The sequence below is a fragment of the Sinocyclocheilus rhinocerous genome, unplaced genomic scaffold (genome assembly GCF_001515625.1).
Source record: "Sinocyclocheilus rhinocerous isolate Xijiao unplaced genomic scaffold, SAMN03320098_v1.1 scaffold2309, whole genome shotgun sequence".
Taxonomy (NCBI): Eukaryota; Metazoa; Chordata; class Actinopteri; order Cypriniformes; family Cyprinidae; genus Sinocyclocheilus; species Sinocyclocheilus rhinocerous.
Window position 1 is genome coordinate 198,196 of NW_015644615.1, and position 7,859 is coordinate 206,054.

Below are 7,859 nucleotides of genomic sequence, written 5' to 3' on the forward strand. Positions count from 1 at the left end.
ACACACACACACACACACACACACACACACATAAACAGTAAACATGTCCAGACTTGATAGACACATCCGAATTTCAGAAGTACTTCCAACAGAGAGAGATGTGTCAGATATTTTATATTCAGTATGTGTAAATACTGTAGTGTTTGTGTGTTTAGCTATAATTTTGGGACAAAACTGTATCAAGGAGTGACTTAAACTTGACACGACTCCTTCAAATATATAAACTATCAATTCAATTTAATATCAATATTCAGAATTCTATATAATTTTTTGATATCATTATAATGGGCTTCATATAAATCAATAGAAGATTTTGATATGTGTTCAGTGTGTATGTGTGTGTGTTTATACGTACAGGAAGGCTCAAGATTGCAGCTGTATAGATCTGTTGACAGCTGTAGTGTGTGTGTGTGTGTGTGTGTGTGTGTGTGTGTCTGTAAGTGTGATTTGTGATGAAAACAGGTTTAACTGTCTGCCAGAACTTCTCTGAAAACAGATAAACACATGCAATCTGGCACAAATCCACAACCTCCCACAATCACACACACACACATCTCATAGACTCAATGGTTTTCATACTAAGATAATATTGACTAACCGTACTGAATGTAAGACTCACACAAACCTGTTGACGGCAGAAGATTTGAAGCAGAACATGAGAGTCTTTCGAATAGTAAAGAGCTCTTTTAATGTCTTCACAAGACGCTTTTCAACATTTGTGAGGACATTTCTGACTAGAGACATTTCTAGCCACATCTGTACACACACAGAGAGTTCAGCATGTGTTTCTGTGAGAATATCTGCTGTCATCAACAGCGCTAACATCATATCAGCTCATGATGATGACGGTGAACTCGTGCATCAGCCGTGAACACGCTCTTTATCGAGAGTTTTACTGTTTAATTCTTATCACATTAAGAATGTAGAATTGAAATTCAAGCTTGAGTTGGCACGCACTCTCACACATAAACACCATTATAATGACATTCATGCAACATAATAATGAAATGACTGATGAGAGAGAGTTTTACCTGCTCAGCGTCTCCTGATGAATGTGACGCCACTCTGAAAGCAGCACGAGTTTATGACAGTGAGAGCCACACCTCTCTCTCTCGCTCTCTCTCTCTCTCTCACACACACACACACGCACACACACAGTTCATTCATACACACTTTCATTGATTCAGCGCTGTCCCTGCCGTACACACACACTCACACTCACACTCACAGACAGACAGTCAGAGCGGCTGCTTGCATGCGTCTCAACATGTCAGTGCGAGACCTCAAACTACCTCAAAGACAGACAGGAAATCACCCCCCCCCGCCCCCCCCAAACAAATATTGCAAGGTTTTTTTTTTTTATAAATTAGAAAAAATTAATAGAATATGTAAGTGCTAGTATTAGGTGCTGGCAAAAATGATTTTTTGAAAATGGCTAAAGACTCAGCTGCTCAAATTGAGATCGGCAGGTCGTTCCAGCAGCTGGGAACAGTCCAGGAAAAGGTCAGTGAGAGTAATTTTGTGCCTCTTTGGGATGGCACCACAAGGCGTCGTTCATTTGCAGAATGCAAGCTTCTGGAGGGTGCATTAGTCTGAACTTGCGAGTTTAGGTATATTGGAGAAGAGCCAGTAGTTGTCTTGTAGGCAAACATCAGTACCTTGAATTTGATGCGAGCAGCTACTGGCAGCCAGTGCAAGATGATGAGGAGAGGAGTAACGTGAGCTTTCTCATTGAAGACCACTCTTGCTGCTGCATTCTGGATCAGTTGCAGAGGCTTGATAGTACATGCAGGAAGGCCCGCCAAGAGAGCATTACAATAGTCCAGTCTGGAGAGAACAAGAGCTTGGACAAGGAGTTGTGTGACCTGCTCTGATAGGAAGGGTCTAATCTTCCTAATGTTGTATAAGGCAAACATGCAGGACCAAGCCGTTGTAGCAATATGATCTGTGAAGCTTAACTGTTCATTCATCACAACTCCAAGATTCCTGGGCAGCCCTGGAAGGAGTTATGGTTGATGAACCTAGCTGTATAGAAAAGTTGTGATGAAGTGCTTGGTTGGCTGAGACCACGAGCAGTTCTGTCTTAGCAAGGTTGAGTTGAAGGTGATGGTCTTTCTTCCAGCTAGAAATGTCTGTCAGACAGGCTGCAATGCGAACAGCTACCGTCGGATCATCTGGTTTAAATGAGAAGTAGCGTTGAGTGTCATCAGCATATCAGTGATAGGAAAAGCCATGTTTCTGAATGACAGTTCCTAATGATGACATGTAGATGGAAAAAAAAGAAGTGGTCCAAGCACTGAGTCTTGAGGAACCCCAGTAGCAAGAAGTTGTGACTCACCCCTCCAAGACACCCTGAAGGACCTACCTGAGAGGTAAGACTTGAACCACTGAAGTGCGGTTCCCGAGATCCCGAGATCTTCATGAGGGTGGACAGGTAAACTGTGTCAAAAGTAGCCGACAGATCCAGCAAGATGAGTACTGAGGATTTGGAAGCTGCTCTTGGGCAATAGAAGCAATCAAACCAACAAAAGAGCAACAATATATAAGTGTTGTGACAAGTCCCGGTTAGTCTAACACAGTACACGTAGCAAGGCTTCTTTTTTTTAAATAATAAGTAGAAGGAATAAAAAGTAGATAGAAAAGAAATAGAATAGAGAGAGCTAGTGTTAGAGTGTCAAGTTATTATTATCTTTATAATAATTAAAAGTAGATGGAATAGAAAAAGAATAGAGAACGCTAGTGTTAGAGGGTCAAGTGTAGATGGAAGAGATGTGTTTTTAGCTGTTTCTTGAAGATGGTTAAGGACTCAGCTGCTGGGATTGAGTTGGGCAGGTCATTCCACCAGGAGGGAACATTTAAGGTCAAAGTCCGTGAAAGTGATTCTGTGCCTCTTTGGAATGACACTACAATGTGCCGTTCACTTGCAGAACACAAGTTTCTGGAGGGCACATAAGTCTGAAGTAGTGAATTTAGGTAAAGAGGTGCAGAGCCAGTGGTGGCTTTGTAGGCAAACATAAATGCTTTGAATTTTATGCGAGCAGCTATTGGTATCCAGTGCAAATAGATGAACAGAGGTGTGACATGCTCTCTTTTCGGCTCGTTAAAGACTAATCTTGCAGCCGCATTCTGGATTAATTGTAGAGGTTTGATAGAACTGGCTGGAAGACCTGCCAAGAGAGCATTGCAATAGTCCAGCCTGGACATACTGTATATATGTGACACATATTGTTGAAAAAGCATAATCTTGATCAGCATGTCATGAATAATTACAGAACCATTTTTAAACCTTTTATCTTAAGTCTTTCGAAAAAGTTGTCTACTCTCAGATTTAATCTTAAGCGCTTTTGGTATTTTTGATTATTTTCAGTCTGGTTTCAGGGAACGGCACAGTACTAAATCTGTGATGTTGAAGGTTACCAGTGACATTTTAATCACTCTTGACTCTGTTTCTTGCTGTATTTTAATCCTGCTTGATTTAAGTACATCATTTGACACAGTAGACCATGGAATCCTTTTACAAAGACTCAATCATGTAGCTGGTTTTCAGGGGTCTGTGCTGGAGTGGTTTGCCTCTTACCTCAAGGAGAGAACTTTTTCTGTTAATGTAGGGGAATGCTTCTCATCTGTTCCACAGGGTTCCATTTTGGGTCCTCTTCTTTTTGCATTATATATGCTTCCACTAGGTCATATTATTCAGACACAACTTATCTTATTTCTATGCTGACGACACTCAGCTTTATCTTCCTGTTAAAGATAACAGCTGTTCTGTGTCCAGTATGTTTGATTGTCTGCATGACATAAAATGCTGGATGGATATGAATTTTTTACAGTTAAACAATGACAAAACTGAAATCATCTTTGGCCCTTCGGTTCTGACCTCTGTCAATCACATTGGTTCCCTCTCTTCTAATGTACGTGACTGTCAAATACCTTGGTGTTATTTTTGATCCCACTCTGTTTTAATAAACAGATTAGCACTGTCGTGAAAAGCAGTTTCTTTCAGTTAAGATCTATTGCTAGACTCAAGATGATGTTTTCTAAGAAGGACCTTGAAACCATTATTCATGCTTTCATAACTTCAAAGCTGGACTGCTGTAATTCACTCTATCTGGGTTTGCCTAAGTCAGCTTTAGATTGCTTGCAGATGGTTCAAAACGCGGCAGACAGATTACTGACTGTCACTAGATAACGTGAGCACATTACACCTGTGCTCGTCTCTCTTCACTGGCTACCGGTTATGTTCCGTGTTGATCTTAACATTTTGCTCTGTTTTTAAAGCTTTGCATGGACTTGCTCCTCAGTATATTTGTGATCTTCTCACCCTGTATACTGCTTCAAGACTCCTTCGATCATAGTCAATTTCTATTCTCAGTTTCTTGCTCTCGTTTTAAATCTAAAGGCGATCAGGCTTTCTCAGTGGCTGCTCCTTGTTGCTCTCTATATTAGATCTGCTCCTTCTATTTATATGTTCAAATCCTCTTTGAAGACCTATTTTTATTTATGTTTTACTTCTTCCTGAGGGTGTAAATTTTCACTCGTCCTTCTGGTTGTGTTTTGTATATTGTCTAGTCTTTTATTTAGTTTTAATTCTGTTGTATATTTCCTGTGCAGCACTTTGGTTTCAACATCTGTTGTTTTTAAATGTGCTTTATTAATCAATAAACTAAACTTAACAAAATTAAACAAATGTACACTGATCTGCATACATTTCCAGCAATAAATCCAAACACTGGATAAATTCAGTTTGAAAAATATTACAATATATATATATATATTAGAGTTAAAGGTTTTTCCAGAGGGGATTTTGGATTTCTCTTTTTATCACTCCATAAATCAGAAAATGCTGTCAACAGACAGAAAACAAACACATTTTCACCAAGATTTTAGGAATAAAATGTTATATAAATCACTGTGAATGATATATGACCAAACCTTCAGAATATATATAGGAATAAGTGCTACTGAAGTGGAGAAAATGATCAAGCCTTAAAATAAATTGGAACTGAAATTTACAAACTTTTTTTGTTTTCTTTCCACTAGAAAAAACCCTTCCTGAAAAGCCAAACCCAAAAATCTCAAAATTGACCAATGCATGAAAAAATGATTTTGAAAGTGTCTTTCCTTCAATCTGACACCCTCAAACATACAAACCGTCCATAAGGATTCTCCGTTTTCTTATAGAGTTTGCGTTAGTCTGGCTCCTTACAGTATAATGGACTTGATAAAGAATATGATATGTGTTCATTTCAGTGAAGACACATATAAAAGCAGACGGCTGGACTGGATGAAATCTCAGTGAATCTCAGACGGGGTTCGGTTACTGCAGGTTAAGTGAGCGCATAAGGCTAATTTCAGAGATTTTTTGTTTGTGTTGGCTGAAGGGAACTTCCTCCTCCTAAGATCATATTTACACGCTGCAGCAGCTACCGAATAACAGATTTCCAGCAGCATGTTTGTCAATGGAAATCCAGGAAATCCTACGGGCCGACAAGATACGTGTAGCAGACACACACACACACACACTCACACACACACTCACACACACACACACACACACACACACTCTCTCTCACACGAGCCTCCCCCTCTGCGGTGCCGTGTGTTTAGTGTTCAGAGAACCAGCCTTTGATAGTCAAGCAAACCTGTATTTTCAGGTAGAGACTTCCTCCCTGCACACGCCCCTCTGCTTTGATTGTTAAAGAGCCCTGGCGCCAACACTCACACTCACACAAACACACGCACGCACACACACACACACACACACACACACACACATTCTCACACACTAAACAACTCTTCATATTTAGGTGAGCAGCTTTCCAGGTTCCCACAGACCCACAGATGTGAGTTTCTCTCTCACACTCATACACAAACACAGACAAAGAAAGAGAACATGACACTGATTGTGTGTAGATGTGTATGTATCTATATCATGTTTGTTTAGCGATGTAAAGCTTTACTTTAAGCTGGAAGGCAATAAAGCTCCTTACATCTTGAGACAGACAGAGGAAGGCCAGCAGTGGGACACAATCACCGAAGAATGAATCACACAGCCATAAAACATTTGTGCGAAGAGTTTTTCATTTTCCATTTTAATTTAACAGTTTGATTTAATTTAATTCCAGATATTTGTAAACTAAATTACAGCCATGTGTTATTATCAGGTTCAGCTATTTGTGTGGATGGTACTTCTAGCACAAATTCATAGTATGCAAAAGGTCCCACTTTATATTACATTTACATTTAATCATTTAGCACACAGTTTTATCCAAAGTGACAATAGAAGCAATCAAACCAAAAAAAGAGCAACAATATATAAGTGTTACAGTGTATATAAAGTGGGTCCTGCAAAAGTGCTCTCTACTCACATACTATTGAATAAATGTTAAAAATGAAAGGTGTTGAAGAAATTTACATGAACTGCATATTTTTTGACAGTTTTGATGGTTTTTTTCTATAATGCTTCTAATGCTCTGTCAATACTATGTCAATAAAACTGCATTAATAGAGGAATGACATATATATATTTATATACAGCAGGCATGTAATGTGTAGGGCAGCACTATTAGATTTTAAAAATCATCAGGAGAACAGAGACTAAACAGTCAGTGACAAACGGTGCGAACAGCTTTATTCATTACAACTAGTTTTTCAATTCACTTCCTTTTTGTGAATTTATCCAACATTTGAGTTTGGTGTTGATTTACCAATGTATAAAACAAAAAGTCACAACCCTAACAAAAGTTTTTGGATGGGAAAATGATTGTATAATTTCCTACAATCAATTCATATGTACTGTAAGTACATTCATGCAACCTGTACACTGAAAAATGTGTCATAGCACACTTTCGTGTTAAGGATATGTGTCAGATTTGAGAAATACATTTTTTTTAAATGGAAAGTTTACCTTTCAAGCATCAAGTTCTCATAGTGTGGGGAAAGAACATGAGCAAGAAATTAGGAAAACACAGCATCTGAAGCGTTCCGCTGGAGCCGTCATGTTTGCGGTGAGATTAAAACTCAAGTTCTGAAGAACATTTTGAAGAAGCCAGAGGCAGACGCCTGTTAAGAGCAGCTTTGAAGAAGATACAAACCTAGAAACACGACGAGCTGCTTCCTGCTGCCATCTGCTGGAAACACACCTTCATTCTTCTGCGAACGAGGTTTGACACGATCCAGCCAGCTGAAAAAAACAATAGAAACCATTACAGAATGTGTAATGGTTTTACTGGTTCTACTGGAAATTGTATTGGTTTTAATGGAAACTGTAATGGTCCCTGTGGGTCTCTACAGGTAATTTGTCGCCTTTTATTGGTGGCTTGTTAAAACCACTAAATACTAATGGAATATGTCCCAAAACACATTTTTAATGGTTTCAATGATTAATGGTTGATGGTTTGTAATGTTTGTAATAGTATTTGTAGTGGAAACCAATAAAATGTAATGGTTTCTATTGTTTTTGCTATGACACAAATAATACTTTCATTTTTCACATTAGTTCAGATTGACTGAATGATCATTTGCGATCAATAGTGCATGTGATCTAAACTTCAGTTAGTTTGTTCTTTTGACACACAATTTAATCTGAACACACACAAATGACCTCACACACCTATAAATCTACAATATTTACAAATGGCAACATGCAATAAAAAATCATGAACATCAAACTAAACGCATTATGAGTCAAAGCCTACCTCCATTTAGTGTTAATTTTGTCAGCCATTTTTACTATAGTCTTAGTCTTAGTCTTTTAAATTAGTCTTAGTCTTAGTCCTGGTGTCAAATGTACTTTTTAGTTATTATCATATAACCTTGTCCTGTTTTTGTTTAGTCAAATTTTATTTGAGTAAATGTCT

At 38.4% G+C, this 7,859-nt stretch overlaps 1 protein-coding gene across 2 annotated transcripts in view; it reads right to left on the reverse strand.

Moving 5' to 3' along the window:
• sp6 (Sp6 transcription factor) overlaps positions 1-1,097 on the reverse strand; it is a 7,198-nt gene extending 6,101 nt beyond the window's left edge. Inside the window, exon 1 of one of the 2 annotated variants that reach the window (XM_016576115.1) lies at positions 1,032-1,097. The gene's annotated coding sequence lies outside the window, so the exon portion shown is untranslated. Of the gene's footprint in view, positions 1-625; positions 654-1,031 lie in introns of those variants that run through there. The other variant, XM_016576116.1, reaches the window with a different exon arrangement.
• Between the last annotated feature and the right edge of the window lie 6,762 nt (positions 1,098-7,859).